Raw genomic sequence first — 23,192 nt, 5'->3', positions numbered from 1 at the left:
TTGAGAGATCAGGAAGCATGAGGACTGGTTGAGAGGTAAGTTTCTTCTTGAGCTTGTCAAAGGAATTTTGCTCCTGAGCAGTCCATACATACTTAACGTTCTTCTTAGTTAAGTCATGTAATGGTCCTACTACTTGGGAGAATTTTGCAATGAAGCGTCTATAGTATGTGCACATACCAATAAAGATTCTTAGCTCATGTATATTCCTTGGGTTAGGCCATGATTTTATTACCTCTAACTTCGATGGATCCATACAGATACCATCTTGAGAGATACGATGACCTAAGTATTGAATCTCTTGAAGGAAAAATTCACTTTTCTTTTGGTTGAGAAAAAGCTTATTCTCCCTTAATGCTTGAAAAATCACTTGGAGATGTTGATTATGTTCTTCCAAAGACTTGGAGTAGATGATGATATCATCAAAGAATACTCCAGTGAATTTGCGGTACAGTCTAAAATTTTTCTCCATTAGACGATTGAATGTAGCCGGTGCATTAGTCAAACCAAAAGGCATGACTAGATATTCATAAAGACCAAACGTTGTGCGAAACACGGTCTATAAGATATCTTCATCTACTATCCTTATTTGATGATAGCCACTCTTAAGGTCAATCCTACTGAAGTAGGTAGAGCCTTTTAGCTTATCAAACGAATCTTAAACCCGAGGCATGGGAAATCTGTTTTTGATAGTGATACGGTTTAATGCTCGATAGTCCACACACATGCGGTATGTAGCATCTTTATTTTGCACTAAAAGGACTGTAGAACAAAAGGGAGAGGAACTAGGCCTCACCATCCCTTTGTCTACGAGTTCCTGTACTTGCCTCATGATCTCCTCTTGTTGAGCTTGTGAGACTCGATAAGGAGGCTTGTGAGCTTCCAGGAAGGAGCTCAATGCGATGGTCATCATCCCCTCGTTTTGGAGGTAAGTTCATAGGGATATCATCGATGAACACATCTTGGAATCCTTTTAGAAAATTAGACAAGTCTAACTCTTCTTGATTCCTACCATTTCATTTGATGAAACATTAGGATCTTTTGGAGACTCTTTGACAAAAATCATATACGTAGAAACTGAGCTCTTCATTGATTTATCAAAAGTAGGAGAATTTACAAGTGGAATAGTGCGACCACGCTCACTAGCATCTATATACATATTCTTTCCCCTGTAAGTGAAGTAAATTCTCCTTTCAGGGAACTTCGTATTGGCAGCCATGCAATCAAACCATGGTGCCCCTAGGATAACATGCTCATGTTGGAGAGGAGAGATGAAAAAGTCTTCTTTGTCGACATAGCTTTGGACATGAAGCCTCAACTTCCCAATCAACGGAGTAAAAGAGGTTGGCTATCCCTTGAAAGCTGTGTCAACCGTTACCATTTCTCCCATCTCGAAAGCTTGAATGCCCAACTTGGTGGCCAACTCCGTTGATATGAAATTGTGAGTAGATCCAGGGTCAAACAAGATGAATGCATCATGCTCTCTTACCTTTCCCCAAGCATAGGAGAGTGATGAGCCTTTGCAATGAGCATCCTCTTTTGGAGCTTCAATGGTGGTAGCCCTAGGAGTCTCATTGCGAGTATTCTTCTTGGGGCAAGAACGATATCCGTGTCCTTGCTCCCCACACTTGAAACACTTACGGTCCTTGAAAAAAGCTTCAACCTCTTTAGGAGAGAGTTTTTTTTACCTTTGTAAATTCCCTTCTCCTTGCACCGATTGTTGCTGTTGTTGTTGTTGTTGTTGGAAGTGCCTTGGGAAGAATTTTGAGCATCGGTCTTCCCCTTTGCATCATTTTTGCCTTTGTTGTCCATGGGTTTGACATTACGTCCAGCCCCTTGATGGAAATTGATGAAGCAACCATGGTGTGATGGATTACTTCGCTAATAGTACCAGGCCGTCGAGAGTTGATGTATTCGGCCATCTCTTCAGGTAATCCCACACAGAGATGCTATCTTTGCTTGGCAAAGTCTATCTTTTGAAAGATAGTAGCCTTGAGATGTAAATCCCAAAACTTGTCTACATACTTGTGGATATACTCATGAGAGAGAAGCTTCAAGCTGCACCATTCGGTAAGCACTTTGTCCTTTGCATCACTTGCAAGGAATTGCTTCATGATGGAAACTCGTAGAGTGTCTCATGTCTTTGGGGCTTTGCCGTTGCCATGAAGGCTAGCCCACCATTGACGAGCCAATTTTTGGAAGTGCATAGCTACATGGTGTAGCTTGGAGGACTCCGTGAAGCCCTTGTCTCCAAAGGCCCATCAAATTGTTGGATGAAGGCCAATACTTTGTCGGTAGCACAAAAGGTGCCATCATAGGTGAGAAAAGAGATACTCTTTCCTCCCTCTTTGAACTTCTTTAGGTTTTGTGACCTTCACCATGCAGGGTAAGATTTGCAATGTCCTCCCCTCTTGTATTCTCTAGGAGAATAGCCATAGCTTTCATCGGTAGAGGAAGAAGGTGAAGAAGAAGGAGAAGAGGGTGACCTCTTTCTTGCCCTTTTCTTCCTTTGTTTCCTCTCTTCCCTTTTGGAGTGATGAGGAGAAGGACTGTGTGTTGATCTTTTCCTCTTGGGAGGAGTAGGCGATCGTCGAGACCGCTGTCTTCGTGGAACCACATCTTCAGAGGAACTTAAATTTTCATTGCCTTCTTGCTCTTTGGATTCCTCCTCTCGTATGGCAGAGAGTCTTCTTTTGGGGGTCTCTTCAAGAGGCCTCCTAAGCTCTCTCTCCTCTTGGAGATGAAGGGAAATTCCATAAGCACGAAGTTGTTGAGTAACTTCAGCTTGCAAAGCAGGGTTGCCCATAGCTTGTTGCAACCTAGTGATGAGATAATTCACAAACATGGGAGCATCATCATTAGCACCTTCATGTGCAAAATCAAAGCTATCAATGTTCATTCTACTCTCTTGATTATTGTCAGCCATGTTAACAAAATTTATGTATGTACTTAGTGTATGCTTTGGAAATTCAAAACCTTAGTTGCCACTCCTCTTAGCCTTTGAAAATTGGCTCTTAAGTATCTACACCCACGGCTCGAAGTGGTTAATTATAGAGAGTAGAGAGGTAGGTCTAACATAGAAGAGTTGCCGAGGGCTAGCTCCTTTCAGACTTCTTATGGCTCAATAATGGTAAAGCCGTAGGCAAGTCTAAAAAGACTCCATTATCAAGTTCAAAGCTCCCGAGGTGTGCACCATACCCCACATAGTGAGGTCAACAAAACCGATAATAGATACCAGTTCCACTTACCCTAATATGATTAACAACATCAACCATCTATAGGCTACTTATGGACCTCTCTTCTAGCAAGAAAAGAGAAACCAAATGCTCTGATACCAATGTAATGGAATTGGCCTTTTAACCTGAGTTGGAACGGAAAGTGAATAACATATTGAGCATTTCCTTGAGCATTCCTTTGTGTGTAGATGTGGCTTGAGAAAGAAAGTGCTTGGATGGAGAGAGCAACACTAACATATTACTTCATTAACATGGCATGAGAAATACTTGTAAAAGAGAGTGAGAGTTTAGAGAAATTGACACCAATAGAGGACCGACTTAGTTGGAGCCGGTCCCCCCTCCAATAGGCATTTGTATTATAGATTCTTCCATGACGGAAGAATTTTTTACAATACAACTGTTTGTGTTCCTTGAGACCTTCTTGATGAGATGAAGATGGTAAGCTTCACTCACCGAGCATTAGCATGGTAACAACAATAAACATGATTAGCATGAACTTGGAAAATTCCCAGCCTCAATCCCAAGACCTCAAACACCATGAAAGGTGAGTAGAGCTGGCAAGGAGTGAGGAAGAAGAGAGAAGTAGAAGTAGCTCTATGAGAAAGCAATAATCCCTTGCACATAATCCCCTCATAGCTCTTGTAGCATAGCTTAGCATAGTGATAATGGAGATTAAAGAGATTGATAAGCAAGCATAAGCATTCTCTGAAAGAGTATGAGCAGAAGTGCGATGCGAGAGAGAGTGCGAGAAGAAGAGCACGACGATATGGTGAGCTCGCTCTACTGTAATGTGTAGAGCATAGTGAGTTCTTATTAGGTTTTTACAAAATAATATGTGTATATACCTAGCGGCCCGCCCACTTACCTGGGCGACCACATTGGGCTTTATACCCCAACAACCTCCCACTTAAAGTCCAATGTGGTACTTTAAGTGTGAGAGAAGCTACTATACAAGCTAATATACAAGAGATGTAGAGAAGTGATGTACTACCCTACACCTAACTGCTTGCAAAAATGCGCAAAGCTCTCTGAGGAAAGTCCTTTTGTAAGTAGATAAACAGGATTTTCTGTGGTGTGAACTTTCACAAGCTGAATTTGCTTATCCTCGAGCATTTCCCTGATGAAATGATACTTCACATCCACATGCTTTGTCTTTGAGTGATAAACTGGATTGCGAGCCAGTTGTATAGCACTCTGACTATCACAATATAACACGGGCATCTCTTCTTTGATTCCCAAATCTGTTACTAGTCGATTAAGCCAAATTGATTCTTTGCATGCCTCTAATGTTGCAGCATATTCAGCCTCTGTAGTAGATTGAGTTAATCTAGAACGCCATGATACTGCTCCACCAGCCAATGTAAAGACATACCCTAACGTAGACCTTCGGTTGTCTAAGTCACCTGCATAATCTGAGTCTGTAAAACCCTTTACACTTAGTTCCTGACTCCCATAGCATATACGCATACTCTTTGTAGCTTTCATGTATCTCAATATTCCTTTCATTGCCTCCCAATGTTTCTTGCCTGCGTTTGACATGTATCGACTTACTACTCCCACTGCAAATGCAATGTCTGGGCGAGTAGAAATCATTGCATACATCAAACTACCCACTGCAGAAGCATATGGAATCTTATCCATTTCAGCCTGTTCTTCCTCAGACATAGGACAATCTTGTTTGCTAAGTTTCACATATGGTGGCAATGGAACACTCAATGCCTTTCCCTTCTCCATATTGAAACGTTGAAAAACCTTGTCAATATACTCTGTTTGAGATAATCAAATCAACTTCTTTAATCTGTCTCTCTTAATGCGCATACCAAGTATATGACTTGCCTCACCCATGTCTTTCATGTCAAACGATTTTGCCATCTTTGACTTCTAAGCTGAAATTTCTTCCAAGTGCTTGCCAGCAATCAACATGTCATCCACATACAAAATAAGGATCAGCCAACTACCATCCTTAGCCTTCTTTGTATATAGACAGTGATCGAACTCACTACGTTTGTAGCCTTGAGAAAGCATAAACTTGTGGAATTTATGGTACCCTCGGTGATTGTTTTAAGCCATAAAGATTCTTTAACAACTGGCAGACCAAATCTTCCTTGCCTTTCTCAACAAACCCTTCTGGCTGCTGCATGTAAATTTCCACATCTAAATCACCATGCAAGAACGCTGTCTTGACATCCATTTGGTGCAACACCAAATCTAATATGGCAACCAATGCAAGAAAGCATCTCAATGTAGTCATCTTGACCACCGGAGCGAAGACTTCATCAAAGTCAATGCCTTGTTCTTGCTTAAAGCCCTTGGAAACAAGCCTTGCTTTGTACTTTGGCTGACTATCATGAGCGGTGATCTTATACCTGTAAACCCATTTACAAGGTAGAGCCTTTTTGCCCTGTGGTAATTTAACTAGCTTCCATGTCTGGTTTTTATGTAGAGCTGTCATCTCTGACTGCATGGCCAATTGCCAATTCCCGGAGTCCTTCATTTGCACTGCTTCCTTGTAACATGAAGGCCATTGCAATCAGTCAACATGACATAGTTCATAGATGGAACAAACCGATCAAGAGGTCGCATGATACGTCCAGATCTACGCAAAATAGGTGGCTCAAGCTCAGCCACAACTTGTGGTTCCAATCTATCCTATCCTTGCTCCTCTTGAGCCCTGACATTTTGTCTTGCACGTGCAGGTCCATCTTTTTGGAAGACAACTCTTCTAATCTCCTCAAGCCTCTCTGGTTTAGAATTATATTTGGCTTCATTAAAGTGAACATCATTGCTGCGGATAACCTTTCTGGATTCGGGATCCCAAAGTCTGTACCCCATCTCACCAGAATTACCATAGCCTAGAAAGATGCACTTTCTACTCTTTGGCTCAAGTTTGTTCCTAAATTCCTTTGGAACATGAGTATATGCCTCATAGCCAAAGACTCTGAGATGCTTATATGAGGGCATTTTGCCTGACCATACCATCTCTGCCACTGAATCCTTCTACAAAACCTTGCTAGGAGATCTATTTATAAGATGAACAACTGTTGATACAGCTTCAGCCCAAAACCCATTTGGTAGTTGTGCATTAGACAACATACTTCTGACCTTCTCTTGTATGGTCCTATTCATCCTCTCAGCAACACCATTTTGAGGAGGATTGTAAGGAGCAGTAAGTTCACGTTTTATACCTTTTGACTCAAAGTCCTGAAAGGCCTTTGAAACATACTCTCCACCATTGTCAGTGCGTAAGCATTTAAGCTTCTTGCCACTCTGATTCTCCACAAGTGTCACAAACTTTTTGAAAACACTAAACGCTTCATCCTTGTGCTTGAGAAAGTAAACCCATACTTTCCTCGAGTAATCATCTATAAATGTCATAAAGTAAGAAGCTCCCCCTAGAGATAGGTTAGGCATAGGTCCACACAAATCACTATGAACAAGTGCCAACTGTGTATCTCTTCTACTGCTTCTATGCTTATGTGGCTGCTGTGTTTGCTTACCATACAGACAATGTTCACAGAATTCAAAATCATTAAATGACAAGCCAGGCAAATAACCAGAACGAGAAAAGATTTTCATTCCCTTCTTGGACATATGTCCTAACCGGCTATGCCACAAAGAAACGTTCGGCTGCTCGGTTACATTGATTACATTTTTAGAGACATTTGATACATAAGTCATGTAAAGTCCTCCAGACTTTACTCCATGTGCTACTGTCATAGAACCCTTGGATATCTTCCACATATTCTGTCCAAAATTGGTGACGTCCAGCATCATCAAGTAAACTTGTGCTGATCAAGCTCTTTGTAATTGCGGGAACATGTCTCACATTCTTCAGCATGGAAGAAGAGCCATTCTGAAACTTCAATTGAACATCTCCAACACCTAAGATCTCACATGTTTGCCCATTGCCTAGCCGAACATGATCTTTAGTGGTCACATAAGAGGTAAACCACTCCTTGTTTGGAGACACATGAAGTGATGCCCCTAAGTCTATAATCCAGTCACTCAGTGCATTTCCATCAGATGCTGTAAGAAGAGCTGAGTCCATTGTATTTTTCAAGAAGTAGATATCTCCTGACACTAGACTGTCATCCTCTGCAACAGTGTTTGTCACATTTATTTCTTGAATCTTCATTGAGGACTTGTTCTTCTCACCATGGTCTTCTGCTTTCTCTTTGTCTTTTTCTGCTTTCCATTCTCTGCAATCTCTTTTCATGTGACCCTTCTTTCCACAATGGTAGCATTCTATGTCACTCTTGCCTTTAGCACTGCGGGACTTGCTACGAGACTGATCCCTCTTTCCACCTTTGTACTTTTCTTTGGTCCTTCCCCTGAGAACTAAGGCTGTTCCTTTGCCTTTGTCCATTGTCTTTCTGTTGGTTTCTTCAGTAAGCAGACTGCCTTCTACACATGCTATGGTCAAACCATCTGGAGGTGCAAAATTACTCAAAGCTTTGCGAAAAGTGTCCCAACTTTCCGGCAATGTGATCAACAGGAACATAGCTCTAACAGGTTCATCAAACTTGACACCTTGAGCTGAAAACTGACTGTAGATTGTGTTGAATTTATTCAGATAATTGGACATAGGTGTCCCTTCTTTCATCTTCAAGTCAACAAGCTTCTTAAGCCAGTATACATGTGAAGCTGCACTCTGCTTCTCATAAAGATCACTCAGCTTTAACCATGCTTGATAAGCCGACATCTCGTCTGCTACATTGAAGTAAACGCTTTCTGCCAAAGTCAGCATAATGGTAGAAAGTGCCAATTCATCCATTTCGCTCCATTCATCTTCGTCCATATCTTGTGGTTTTATCCCCTTGAGCTTTATAGGTTTTATCTGCTTCTTTTGTACCAACACATGCCAAATCTGCTTCTTCCACAATGGGAAATTGGTTCCATCCAGCTTCTTGATATTGTAAAGAGCAGTGTCCTGTGATCCAGCCATAGCTACGCTTCACAGTAGTTTACTTTCCTGGGAAAAATTCGGCACAGTTTCTCCTGTAAACTGACCTCTGAACCAATATCAACTTGTCAAATGAACCAATAAAGCTTCAGATTCTGCAGAAATTTCGGCAGAGTCTCCTTTGTAAAATGGCTCTGGTGTACTAAAAAACAGACCAAAAATAGCTCAAAAAATCACTGTCTCTCTAACACTGTAAGCTGTGGGTAAATCTCTCCTGCACCTGTACTGTCTCTCATTGTCCTGTTCACTGTCCTACACCTGTACTGTCTCTCACTGTCCTGTAATCATAGACTGCGACAATGCCTCAACGGCAGTAAAGAAAAGATGCAATCCCAACTATCTAACTCACAGTCAATACATCCTAGCTGCCTATCTAAGGGTGCTCGAGGGATCGCTCCAAGACCTGTATCACCGAAAGGATCTCAACATTCAAGAATCCCCCAGCTCAATAAAACCTCACTAGACCCTCAACAAAGGCTGCAGTAAAACTGACAGTACATAGAATTCCCACAAAGTCATACATCCACAAATTTCCCACTGTATGCTATAACCGCTGTGGTGTTTGTTTGCTGCATGACTCACAGCCAGCAAACCCTCAACATACATACATCATCTCTGACAATACATCCCATGTGGAAGTACCTGCAATGTCAGGATGAAATCTGGAATATCAAGCATCAAACACAAGCTACCTGATGAACGGGTGGATGTCGCCTACAGTCTGTGTGTTGGTGTGCCCGTGTCGTATGTGACACGCCTCCAAGAACTGTAAGCCGTTCTTCGTTGTGTAGATAGCCACAAATTAGCACTCTAGAAGTGCAGATATCCTCACCACTTGCAGTCGTAGGCCGAAACCCCAAAATTGCAGAGTCGGATATGCACCCGCCGAGACCACGTAGTCGAAAATGGCATGCGTAGATCTTTGCCAAAGCCGAACGGTGGCGGAGATGACCTCAGAATGAAATTCTGAGAACACCAAACCCTTTGGGCTCCCCCACAGGAATTGGGGCCTTGTCTTCGCCTGTCGAATTTCACTCCAATCTGAGCAGGTGAGTCTGGCTACCTGCAAATGCTGCCCCGAGCCTCGATCTGAGCTCTGATACCAGTTGAAGGAGTATGAGCGGAAGTGCGATGTGAGAGAGAGTGCGAGAAGAAGAGCACGACGATATGGTGAACTCTCTCTATTGTAATGTGTAGAGCATAGTGAGTTCTTATTAGGTTTTTACAAAAGGATATGTGTATATACGTAGCGGCCCGCCCACTTACCTGGGCGACCACATTGGGCTTTATACCCCAACATTCTCTTGTGTGGATTTGCATCCATAGCCAAGAGCTTGTGGTAGTAGGCACTCAACTTCTCCAGCTTGGAGAAGGAGATGGAGTTCTTGCTTCACAAGAGTGTGTGAAGGGAAGAATGAGAGTGAGAGAGCTCGTGGGATGCTCAAATGAGAGAGAGAGAGAGAGAGAAAGAGAGAGAGAGAGAGAGAGAGAGAGAGAGAGAGAGCTAGCTAGGTCAACCCCCTTCACTAGGCTTTCCTTGAAGCTTATTGGGCCATGTAGCCCTCTAGCCAATGAGAGCTTGGATCCCTTTGGGGCAAGATGTGTAGTCTCTTGACAAGTGTCCTTCTTTACCTCTTGTGAGGTTAAGCTAGCACCCCCCTTGCTTAAGCAAGCTTCCCCCTTGCCTGCTTGAGTAATGTGCCTCTACACTTGACATATGGCCCCTTTTCTTTCATAAGAGTATGGGTCCTTGGTGAGGTGCATACTTACTACACACATCTCTCCTTTGTAGGGCTCGACCCACTCTTTGTAGCAAGATATTTGATCTTGGCAAGCAGGGAGGCCCCCTGCTTAAGCACAGCCCTAGCTTAAGCAAGTTGCCCCCTTGCCTGCTTGAACCTTAGTGACTAAAGAGTAAAAATTAAAGACTATGTCTTAAGGCTTCTAACACTTACCTTTGAAGGCTTTAATGAAGACGACCCTAAGGTCTTTTTATCCATTGGTTAACCTTGCTCTTTGATAGACCTTTTCTCATTTGGGCCCCTTTACCATTGGCCCTGTGCTGAAATAGATCTATAAGCACATCTATATCTTAACCCTTGTTCCCATTTATTCTCCCACATTAGGTGATCAGTTTAATATGAGAAAATCATTTGGGTTGGTTAGATATTAGATTTTATGACAGTTGGTGCTAATGATTATATTGTCACTTTAAGTTTTCTTTGATATATTTTTCCTCCTAAGTCACCTAGTCAGTTTACTTAGCTTTGAGGACCACATCTGGCTACAATCTGTTAAGTTTTCTTAGCTCATTTATTACTCTTTTTATTAAGGATCTATTTCAACCTACTATCCTACATACATTGAATTCTCTAATAGAGCTAATGATTTTTTCTCCCTCACTTAGCCTTGCATTACATGGGTGTGTGTTTGTTTGAAAGAGAGCGAGAGCCATGGTGATATCATCTGTCGGTCTATCTTTTATGCATCATGAAAATCGTGGAGCAACTTGCTACATGCCAGGTTCTCTTTTGTTGTTGCTTACTATGGAGTATCATATTGTCTCAATGCGTAAATTGAAATTTTTTGCATAGATTAAGCTTAACTGCCTTTCATGGTTTGCTATGATAAAATGCGGTGCATTAACTAGGGTTGAAACTTGAAGTATAATCAAGAGGTAATTACTTGGTACCATGTTGACATAAATGGTGGATGTATACTAGCTTAAATAATAACCTGTTGAAGAGGAATATGATGCCACCTCTTGGTGATGATAAAATGTAGCATAATCAACTTTTGGTAATATTGGATGCTATTAATAGGATGACAGTGTTCCGAATGTTGTTCCGTAGTGTTTGAAAACTATTTTTCAGTATTACCGAGGAACTAGATCTTAAAACTTGGAAAGCTATGGAGATTCTAAATGGCTTAAATTGTTTCTTGCCTCTCCGCATTCATAAAACTATCAGTTTTAAAAAAACGTAGTGGTCCTTGAATCTAGTATTGTTGTTGGTATATAGCATTTACAATATTCTAAATCTAGCCTACTCTTATGACAACAATCTCTAAACTAGTGCACACTATGAGTTTAATTGGAGATTTTAGAACTAGTGATGGAATATGAGATCTCAAATATTTGATTGGATCTTGCCTGGTTTTGCTTAGTTGTCTCTTTGGGTTACATTGGTTCTTGAAAAAAATTCAATTTTTCTGACCTCTCACATAGCATTGGCTGAAATATGATGTTTTGGTATAGGCTTATGAGTGTTTGTGTGGGCCTATCAAAAATAGATATAAGCTTACTTTAAGTCTGGATGCTTGTACCAAAAATCTTCCTTCTAAAACTTTAAACCATCGATTTGTTTTTTCTAATATTTAAGGTTAAAATGCTCAGCTCACAAATTTTATACTCACATGTTGGTATTTTGACCCCTTAAAGAATTTCAGATCATGATGTGACTACCACCCATGATGGAAAACAATGTCATAAAGGATATAAATCATTCAATTTGGAAAGCTCAAGGAATTCAAGCATCACTACTTTCTCCTCAATATGTGTCATTCATATCTACCTATCACACTCACATAAATTAGATAACACATAGATTGTCAAGTAAACTTGTATTTGATTAATTATTACATAGAGCGTCGATCGAGACAACACATTTTTGTAATTTTAAGTTTCCCACATTTTTTTTAATATAGTGTAGAGCTTCGATTGAGAAACACCCGCTTTTGTGTAGATTGTTGATTATTTAGGTGGCATAATCATTACATACATATTGTAGATTGACTTGTACAAATTGCCAATTGAGATAGTACAATTGAGGACTAATCCACCTCAAACATTCTATTGGTGATAAATATAATTTAATGTGTGATTGATGGTGTTGGCATTGGAGTAGAAGCAGATTACAAAGACTCATTCACTTTGAGAGACATCTACTTGTACCATTAAAAAATAAATCTATTTTGTTCTTAGTTTATAAGAAACCCCTCTTTAACAATGGAAACTCTAATTTCAATGTCAAGTAATAGAATTAATTACATTTATGAGAGAGAAGCTTCATTACACATGAAAAAGAGAATTAGACCAACATGTCTATTGCCTTTTTGATCTCATATTTGTCTTTGCACTCTCTCCGTGTCTAAGTGTATCATGATGCATATCACCCTACACATCTCTTGCATATGAGATAGGCGAGGGGTTTTAGATCTCTCTTATACAAAAGCATTGCATGTCAATCACACTCTAAGAGGTGGTTCACATTTGTATCTCTATCTATTGTTGATACAGCTAAAATATTTACAAATAATATATTGCACATCCTCTAAGACAAAACTGAAATTGAATAGAGTTATAATGTAGACCTCAAAGTATGATTGCATCCTATCTTCTCGCAACAATGTTCAAATACGACACATAATGACTCAACCACCAACTTAAGACAACAATCAAGAACAACTCCACGTGTAGCTATTCTCCAATTTCATATGAGTGATTTCATAGGTTTACCATCCACTACAACACGTCGCGCGAAACTCGACGTTTGTACCGCCGCAAATAAACGTGGTCTAAAATTAAAATGCATTGGAATAAGCATCCCTATACGCGTCGGACTCGTATAGACGGTATACATGTCGGTAAAATCACTTTCTATACCGATGGGTATATCGATGCATATACCGATGCCTATACAGACGCGTATATCAATGCTTATACAGATGCTCATATCGATGCCTGTATAGGTGCCTGTACAGACGCCTATATTGACACCTATAGAGACACCTGTACAAACGTAATATCGACGTCTGCACCTGCAATTTTTTTTTGAGCAGAGAGTAGTGCTATTTGTTGCTATGTGTGCTGTAGTAACAAAGGCACAACCCCTCTACTCAAAAGAAGAAGGCAAATGTAATCGCACTTTGCATTAAGATAGATTGATAGTGCATCCTAAAAAAATTAAGAACTGTTAAGCAAACGACCATAAATACGAAACTAGAAATTGCAGTAATCAAAAGCATGATAATCATAACTATTACCATTGCCATGAATAAACACAAAACTATAAGTATAACCATAATGATACCCGTAAGCTAAACCATAACCTTAAATTTAAATATAATGATTACCTTAAATATAAACAACAAATAACCTTAACCAATGCCAATGACATAATCATAAACAAAATCATGACCATTGCCACTATCATAACCATAAACATAAGCATAAGCATGACCATAAAAGGGTGTCAAAACTTTAACCATTTCCATTGAAATAACTATACAAATACCATATCCAAAACCATTGTTAACACCATAACCGTTGCCACTATCATAAGTATAAGCATAAGCACAAACATAAACATAAACATAACCATAAAAGAGTTATCAAAACCTTAACCATTGTTGCTAGCATAATAAAAAATAAACAATAACCATTTTTAGTGACATAGAAACATTACAAGAGGTTGTGTGCTCTTGTGACGCTGTTAGCGACGGAAATACATTGGGTTTTTATAACCCCCGGCGTCGCTAAAACCGTCGCTACGAGCGTCGCTACGAGAGCGTCGCTATAGGCGTCGCTATATGCGTCGCTATATAGCAACGCATATAGCGACGCCTATAGCAATGCTTTCACAGAAGACTATAGCGACGCTCATAGCGACGCTACAGAGCCATAAATAGCGACGCTTATAGCGACGCCCGAGAGAATATTTTTTTGGTGGCAGGGCATTGAATGCCCTGCCACCCATCAACCATATTGTACTTGATTCACTTTTTAAAAAAAGTGCAAAGGTAGATAAGAGACCCAAAATAGTCACCCACAAGACGCATTGTTTGCAAAATTGACAATTGTACACATCATAGGCAAAATGAATTGATTGGCAAATGTAATAATGACAATTGTACAACATCATAGGCATAAAGAATTTATTGGCAAAAGGAACTGCGGTGACAAATGTAATAATATACATGGTTCAAAAAGACGTATATAATCCGTCTCATGATACATAAGCTATGAGAAACCCTAAACTAATGCTATCTAGCTACGGCTAAACTGACGTTGTCTAGTCAGACGTCTCATCGCGTCCAAGCGGCGTATCTGTCGGATTCTGCAAAAAAAGACAATAAGACAGTTTTCAGTAAATATAAACATATAACGACATTTATAAAACAATACAAAAAATAAAAAAGAGTAAACCCTAATACTAACCATGCCGCCGCGAGAACTGAGAATGTCCATCAGGGCGTTTAAGCCCTTCCTGCCTGCGTACTCGCGCTCGTACGGTGTGGGATCACGTCCTATCATCGACCACTGTCAAAACATACAAAGATTTCATTATGTTAGAACTAAAAAACTCATAAACCCTAAACTATCGAACATGCATAAAGAGCAATGTGAAAAGACTTACAAAATCGGCCTCAAATGATGCCCATCCACCGCTCCCCAAGTGGTGCGAGCTCCCTGCCTCTACTCGCGCTCTGGCTGCATCCTTTTGTTGCTTCCACTTGTCGGGATTCTCGCGCGCTGCTTTCTTCGCATTCTTCCAATCTTCTTTGGCCAGCCAATCTGGCCTATTCCACCCATTCTTGATTGCTTTTTGCACTTCGGAACGCTTGTGTTTGCAGTATTCGCGCATTCGAATCTTCATCAGGTCTTCATTGAAGCGCTGATCCCGTGTTGGAACGGGAAACTCATCATGAAGTATGCTGATGACTCTGTTTTTTAAATCACTTGGTACTTCACTCCATTTGTTTAGTATATAGTGTCTAAACAGCTGAGAGCAAAGACCACGCATGCGCTAGATCACCTTCTTGCCGTCATCATCCATGATGATGCCGCCGCTGATGTCGACGGAGTAAGGCAAGCCCTCTGGCCGGTGACGCGTGAACCTGGGTGTCCCGGCAGGGGTCTCTAGCGGTGTGTCGATGGGGGTACGGACGTCAGGTGTCTCCACCGGCGTCTGGGCCCCGAAGCGAGGAGTGTCGAGTGGGGTGGCTCCTGGCGGAGTAGGTAGAGGTGTGTAGCTTCTGGGAACAGTCAGCCGTGCAAAACCTGGCGTAGATGGCGATGCTGTGGCTGGTGTGGGGGCGGGCAAAGAAGGGGAGGGTAAAGAGCCTCGTCGAACACGAGGCGGTGTGGAGGCATCGGTGGCGGAATCCCCACAACAACCGCCACCGCCACCGCCACCACTAGAGCGCCGGTGTCTAGACGAGTGTGACGCTCGTCTCGTCGACGCCGAAGCTTCGGAGCGCGCCGAATGCTCCGAAAGAGAGGGAGATGAGGATGGTGTAGGAACGCGCGATGATGCGCCAGAGCGATGATGCTCCACGTACCACTGTCTCTGCTGCGGTGACAAAGAAGAAAGAAACTCCTCATCATCCATACCTGCATTAAACACACGAATATTTAAACTTAATATTGAATGAATAGAGTAGACAATGACGCAAAGACCATTAAATACAATGACGTAATGACGCATATAAATACAATGACGCAATGAATCGAGTGATAGAAGAGGCAAGTCGAAAACTCAGAATTTTCAATCAAAAGATGTGAGCGCGAGTAGAAAAGAGCGTTATACACCATGGAAGGTACTTAGAGAGCCAGAGCTTTTACAGCACGGAGCAAAATTGTTCAAATACAATATTTGTGGCTTTAAGAGATCTCTCTCTCATCCTCGCATAACTCAGCATAACTTCCTATATCTATATAGAGCTCTCCGTTTAAACACATATCCTCTGTTTCATTTTGTAGCTCCTCTGCATGCACCCCATATAGAGTAGTAGCATCTTGATGCTCGTCTGGCACCACCGCAGCGGCTTCTGATTGAGCATCTTCTCAACACCGAGATTGCACATGACAATCCCAGATATGCGCTCATCATCTATGGTTCGCCATAGCGTGTCCCGGGATTTATCAAATCCGTCTAGCCACTCTCCAATGTACACTAGGGACTCTGATACCAACCAACCTTCTGCCATGCTACCCTCCGGACGTGCCTTTTGACGCACATATCCCTTAAGCGTTTTCATGAAACGCTCTAAGAAGAACATCCATCTGGAATGAACTGTGCCAGCTATTTCCACCTCATCAACTATGTGAACAAGAAGATGCACCTGAATGGTTAGCATTGTAGTAGGAAAATGTTTCTCAAACATGCACACAAGCTCCGCAGCATTTAGTTTGGCGAATGGTATGGAGTCTACGTCGATCTCCTTTTGTGAGATCCATTGCACCAGCTTTGCAAGTTTGTAGATTGTGTTACGGATGTCGAGAGACAAACATCCCTCAATGGCAACCGGTAAGATAAACTGTAAAGTATGTGTAGCAATGATATTAAAGTCCACATTTTATGCAATGATATTAAAGTCCACTATGAACGTACCTGACACATTTTATGCCAATCGTGTGACTTCAAACCGGTAAGCTTTCCTTCTTTAGTAAAACACGTTCGGAGCGAGTGCATTACGCCAGTGGGGGTCCGCAAAGATCGAATGGCCTCTTCCCAAAAAGCCGTCGCGTAACACATGATTCTCTGGAAGATACGCTTGATGACCTTCGTAGATTTGCTTCTTCAGTGAGGGTGCCCTACGTGCATTCAGTCTAGGTCCACATGTGACACATGCTCTGTATCCGCTTGTTTGAAGCCCTGCATGTATACACATGATAATAGATCAACTATGGGAAAAAACAAGATTTACAGTGTCTGAGTGAGGAGTGTCAATAGATCACCTGAGCATTCTGTTAGCCCGGGATAGTCATGCATGGTCCACATTAGAATACCTCTGATCAAAGCATTCCGTCGTCCTGTGTGTCGGCTCATATCCACCACCTCTATGCCAATCCACAATTGTTGTAGCTCTTCCAATAGTGGACGAAGATACACATCCATATTCCCCACTTTATATCGCCCTGGCACAATCAAGCTTAGCCATAGGTGCCCCTTCTTCGTAGTCAACCACGGGGGAATGTTGTAGTTGACGATGACAACGGGCCATACACTGTAAGATGTTGATCTTTGACCAAATGGATTTACGCCATCCATAGCCAGGCCTAAGCGCAAATTTCGAGCTTCCTTGGCAAAATCCGACCATGTTCCATCTATATGTTTCCAGGCTGCGCAATCTGCAGGAATTCGTAGCACACCATCCGAAGATTTATTCTCCTCATGCCATGATGCTAGGGCGGCCATGGACTTACATTCGAAGAAATGCTTGATGCGAGGAAGCAAAGGAAAATGTCGCAAAACCTTTTGTGGAATTTTTGTCCCGTGGAGATCTACTCGATATCTTTTGGAATCACATTTCGGACACTTCTCCATGTCTGTGTATTCCCCTCTGAAAAGAATGCAGTCATTAGGACAAGCGTGGATAGAATTGTAATCCATCCCCAAGTTTCGCAAAATCTTTCTTGCTTCATCTCGGGAATCTGGCATCACATTGTCAGCTGGTAGTATGTGCTCTTTCAGCAATCTACACAACATAAAAATATGATACAGTCGTGTAAAAATCTATCAGATCATTATACATTTAGAGTTCTATTAAAGTAAACTAATTGTAATAGATCACCTGAAAAGCGCTGTGACGCTAGTGTCACTCCATCCAAACTTTGCCTGCATGTTGAGAAGAACCAGGAGTGCTTTCAATCTAGACATACGTGCTCCATTATACAATGACGTATCGGCTTCACTTTTCATATCATCATAGATAAGCCTTTCTGAATCCATGATCGTCTCGATCATTTCATCAATCTCGGGCTCAGACATTGCCTCGTTGGGAATGTGCTCTGCATGATCATCCCCCGAGCTGTCAGAGGCTACATCTTGTGGCCTCACATATGTTGCTTGACCAAAGCGCCTGCGAACACGTCTATTGGGTTGCAAGATTGCTGCTTGTTGGCCAGCGTTAGAGTCCGACGAGTTATAATTGGCAACAACTCGATCTATAATAGATGGATCGAACTTGCCAAATTCGCGAACGTGCTGCAAAGAAACACGTCTTGTCCGTCGCACAGCATGCTTGCATTGATTACAAGGACATAAGACCCTCGTTGAGAGATAGGTGTTTTGATTGGACGGTCCCACATCCTCGTCGCTACTCATAATGAGGATAAAAAACTTATAACCTGGACAACAAATTTAATATTCTATTGGCATTCTTCGTCTTATCTCTCTCTCTCTCTCTCTCTCTCTCTCTCTCTCTCTCTCTCTCTTTATCTCACATTCTCTAGTCATGTCCAATCCCCACACACCTCGGTCTAGAGGTGCACGGAGATCAGAACCACCGGGTTATAATCTCGTCTTTATTGGTCAATACCTATATTTATGGGTACAAGAAATCTACACACCCACGTCTACATGATACTGCATGTAGTGGACAAAATCCCTTTGCCTCTTCTCTAGCTGTAGCACTTCACTTCATCTTAACATCTTTTCACAGTAGATCTTTTCACTATTCGTCTAACTCTAAACCCTAAACCGTAAGTAATTCTTGCGTGGACTCGATCTAGCGTAAATAAGCGTAAATCTAACTAAAAATAAAGCTAAATCTAATTTAACGTAAGTCTAATGACTAGAGGTTGTCTAGATGGTCATTGTGTCGGGGATGTAGTGACTCTTGCCGCCCTGAAGATCCACCTTCTTCCCTATCTTCTGAAGACATTTCACCAGTACTTTTGGATCGACGGAGCCCACCATGAGTGAAGACAGCAATACCCTATATTCCATTGAGGGCTTTCTTCACCCGCTTCATGCAGGCATCGCAGTCTATGGAGACCTAAATCTAATCTAATATAACGTAAATCTAAATCTAGCTTAAATAAACGTAAATCTAGTTAAAAATAAACCTAAATCTAATTTAATGTAAGTCTACATATAACCTAATCTTTAACGTCTTTTAAGATAGTTTCCTACGACGTTATAACTCTCTTCTTCTTGTGTGTGTACGAGTGTGTGGATGTGTGTGCCAATAAAAAGAGATAAACGGTATAACCTTTCTATCACCCATGCCAAGTATGATAGATTGATTATGCCATTTCCCTCTTGAATAATAGGTCTTTAGTTCAACTCCTCGTCGGTTAGATCTTTAGGTCTTTTAATTTTAATTAGTTTCCTATGACGTTAAATTAGTCTCTCTCTCTTTCTCTTTCAATGTGTGTGCGTTTTTTTGGATCGTATGCATGTTTTCTCTCTCTTTTCCTCTCTCAATGTGTGCGTTTTTTGTTTATGCATGTTCTCTCTCTCTTTTCCTCTCTCAATGCGTGCGTTTTTTGTTTATGCATGCTCTCTCTCTCTCTTTTTCTCTCTCAATGTGTGTGTGCATTCTTTGTTTATGTATGTGTGTGTGCGTTTTTGTTTTTGTTTGTACTCTCTCTCTCTCTCTCTCTCTCTCTCACAAAACACTGTGTGTGTGTGTATGTGTGTGTGTGAGAGAGAAAGAGAGGGAGAGAGAAAGAGGGGAAGGGAACATGAGAATGAGGAGAGGGAAGGAGCATACCTGGCTCTCCTTCCTCTCCTCGTGTGTGTGTGTGTGTGTGTGTGTGTGTGGAGAAGAAAAAGAGAGAGAGAGAGAGAGAGTGAGGGAGAGCGTTACTTGCTCTTTGCTTGAGGGCGCCGAAAAACTCAGATATGAGATCTGAGTTTTTGGGCGAGCTCGGTTATTTTTTTTACCCCAGCCGGCGTCGCTATGAGCGTCGCAAATTTATTTGTAAATTTGCGACGCTCATAGCGACGCTTATAGCGACGCTGGGAATTTTTTTTTTGAGCGTCGCTGTGTGAGCGTCGCTAATATGAAGAGCCTCTTGTAGTGAAAAAAATAAACCATAACCATAAGCATTGTAACATTTAATGGTCTAATAACTTATGTGTAGCGGAAATTAGCATGAACATAGTGGGCATTTCATTAGAATAGATTCCTAATGAGAATTACAAGAGTGCTTGGATGGAGAGAGCAACAAAAAGCATAACACCTAGTTAGATAGCATCAACAATACTTTCAAAAGAGAGAGAAATTAAGCTATTGACAACACTTGAGGACCGGATTTGCATGGAGCCGGTCCCCCATCCAAAAGGCTTTGTATTATGGTTTCTCCCATCAAGAGAGACATTGTACAATACAATTCTTTGTGTTCCTTCAAGACTAGCTAGTGCAATGAAGATGAAAGCTTCATGCACTAAGCAAAACACTTAGTAAACACAACTTTAATTATCCCCGTTCTCAGACCCAAGACCTCACACACCTTCGAAGATGGTGAGAGCTAGCAGGGTATGAGAGTAGATTGAGAGAAAGAAGGAGTATCTTACGAGAAAGATGTACATCTCCTCACATAATCACTCATATTAGCATAGATTTAGCTTAGTAATTAGCTTGATAGAGGATATGAGCATGCATTGAAGCTTGGCTCTTGATTGGATTTGCATCCACAAGCCAAGAGTGTGTCGATGTAGGCTTCTATCTCACAAGCTTGGAGTAGGTGATGAGCTCTCCATTAACTCTTGGGAAGAGATAGTCTTCTCTTTCTTCACACATGAGATTGTGTGAGTGTGTGTGTGATAATGCCTTGCAAAAATCAGCCCCCTCTCTCTCTTGGGCGAGCCCTCTTGCTAATTGCTATTGGAGGCTCCCCATTGGACCTCCCCAAGTCAAGCCAATGGCTATTAAGCAACATAAGTGATAGCCTTCTCACATGTGTCCCCCTTTCCCCTTTTGTGAGAGCTTTAGGTAATTTAATAATTAAACTAAACTCTCATTGGACCCCTTTGCCTCCTAGCCAATAGGAATCAGGCAAGCCATTGCGCTCCTGAATGCTCATTGGACCCCTTGGGAGACTATCCAAAAGTCTTTTAGGAGACTTAATTCTCATTGGTTATTTTATTAAATGTTTTTAAATTAATTAAACTAGATTTACTCTAGCCTAATTCTCATTGGTCCACCTCCAAGGCCATCCAATAGGAATTGGGCACACCTTGTGGGCATCTGGGCTAGGGAGCTGACATGTGTCCCTAATTCCCATTGTGTAAAGGGAGCCTGTGTGTGTGTGTGACTTTCTCTCTCATCCCCTAGAAGAAGGGCTCGCCCCTTCCCATGTAGGGATATGCAAAGACTTTTTAGTTACACACAAAGCATCCAATTTCCCCTAGGGTTGACCTTTGGACACAACCTTTGAATTTTGGAACCTTAGCATTTTGGAAGTCTTAATGGGCTGAACCTTAGGGTCTTTTTAGCCCATTGTTGCACATGGCTCTTTTGCAGATGGCCCCCCCTTTGGATCCCTATTTTCCCTCCTTTGGATCCCTACTGTGGCCGGTTTTCTAGCTTAACCAATATTCTAGCTTTTTCTCCCCTGGCACTTCCCCACATTAAATGATCAGTTTAATATGAGAAAATCATTTAGGAGAATTAGATATTGATTATTATGACATTACCTCTCTCTTGAAATCATAGTCGTCCTCGACTATGGTGTAGAGAAGATAAAACATATTCATGAGTCCTTTTCTTAGCGGGTAGAGGATCCCTATGTTACCCTACGACATCATTCCACAATGGATGACTAGTCCATTTGGCGCTTGAGAGCCTGAGGCTGCCGCAAGCATGTCTGCACATTAGTCCTATCAGTCTTCCATAGTAGAGTGACAAGTTATAATTGGTGTTTGGGAGACGTCGTCTCCGCAAACTTGATCTAAGCATGCATACTACTTCATTTTTGTGCACAATAAAGAAAAAGAGAGTCTTATAAGACAAAAAAAACCTTGTTCATTTTTAACATTTTGTACATTTGCTTACTCTTGGGAAGCATTGTAAGCATTGACAAGGTTTAGGTTATCCTTTAATTGTATGCCTTGCATCCATCTAGCATCTTCAAAAGGATAATTCTTAAACTTAATAAGATATCGTCGGATAGTCTTACTGCCTCTTAATACCTTGTCTTCATGTCGGAGAATGGACTCGGGTTGCAGCACCTCCTCTTGGTCCTCGATCTCCGGTGGGTCTTCAATAGTTGGTTCTTGAGGTGGCTCTCCTTTGTAAGGCTTTAATAGGCTCACATGGAAAGCATTGTGTATGAGCCAATGATTGGGCAACTTGAGTTGATAGGCCATCTCATTGATTGGCCTAAGAATCTGGAAGGGACCATAGTACCTTTTTTCTAATTTAGCATAGTACTTTTGGTGGCTCGTAGGATTCTTGCCCGTCGTGTGCCTTAATCGAGCCTTGGGAAACTTTAACAAGACCCAATCGTTTTCTTTAAAGGCTTGGGCTCTTTTGTGCTTGTCAACAGCAGCCTTTTGCCTTTGCTGTGAGATAGAGATAGCATCCTTAATCTTTTGAAAAGATTCTTGTAGGTCTCGGCTATACTCATCTGCAGCTAAGATCTTTCCATGTACCTTAAGTAGGAAGGGACTTTTTGATCTTCCCTCAATTACCTCGAAAGGTGCTTTTCCCGTGGAAGTATGTACAGTGTTATTGTAAGCATACTCCACTAAGGGTAAGTACTTCTCCCATTGGGATCTTTGATCTACTTCCGTTACATAGGCTTTTAGTAGATCGAGAATGGTTAGGTTAGCTATTTCACTTTGGCCATCCGTTTGTGGATGATAGGCCGAAGAGAAGTTTAGCCTTGTTCCTAAATTCTCAAAGAGACCCTTCCAGAAATTACTGGTCATTTATCCGACACTATAGACATTGGCAAGCCATGGTACTTTGAAAATTTATGAAATGAAGAGGGTTGCCATTTGATGGGCTTTGATAGTCTTGTTGATAGGTATAAAATGAGCTTGTTTACTGAACCTGTCTACTATCGTCCATATTCCCGTATTCCCATGGATAGACTTAGGCAATCCAAAGATAAAATCCATGGATATGCTCTCCCATGGTGAATTAGGGATTGGCAAGGGTTGAAGCAATCCAAGTTGCTTCCCTCTATCAAATTTTGTCTTTTGGCAAGCCACACATTTAGAAACATAATCTTGTATGTTCACTTTCATGGTAGGCCA

This window comes from Adiantum capillus-veneris, chromosome 9 (genome assembly GCF_014529385.1).
Source record: "Adiantum capillus-veneris isolate H3 chromosome 9, ASM1452938v2, whole genome shotgun sequence".
NCBI lineage: Eukaryota > Viridiplantae > Streptophyta > Polypodiopsida > Polypodiales > Pteridaceae > Adiantum > Adiantum capillus-veneris.
This window is presented reverse-complemented; position numbering follows the sequence as displayed.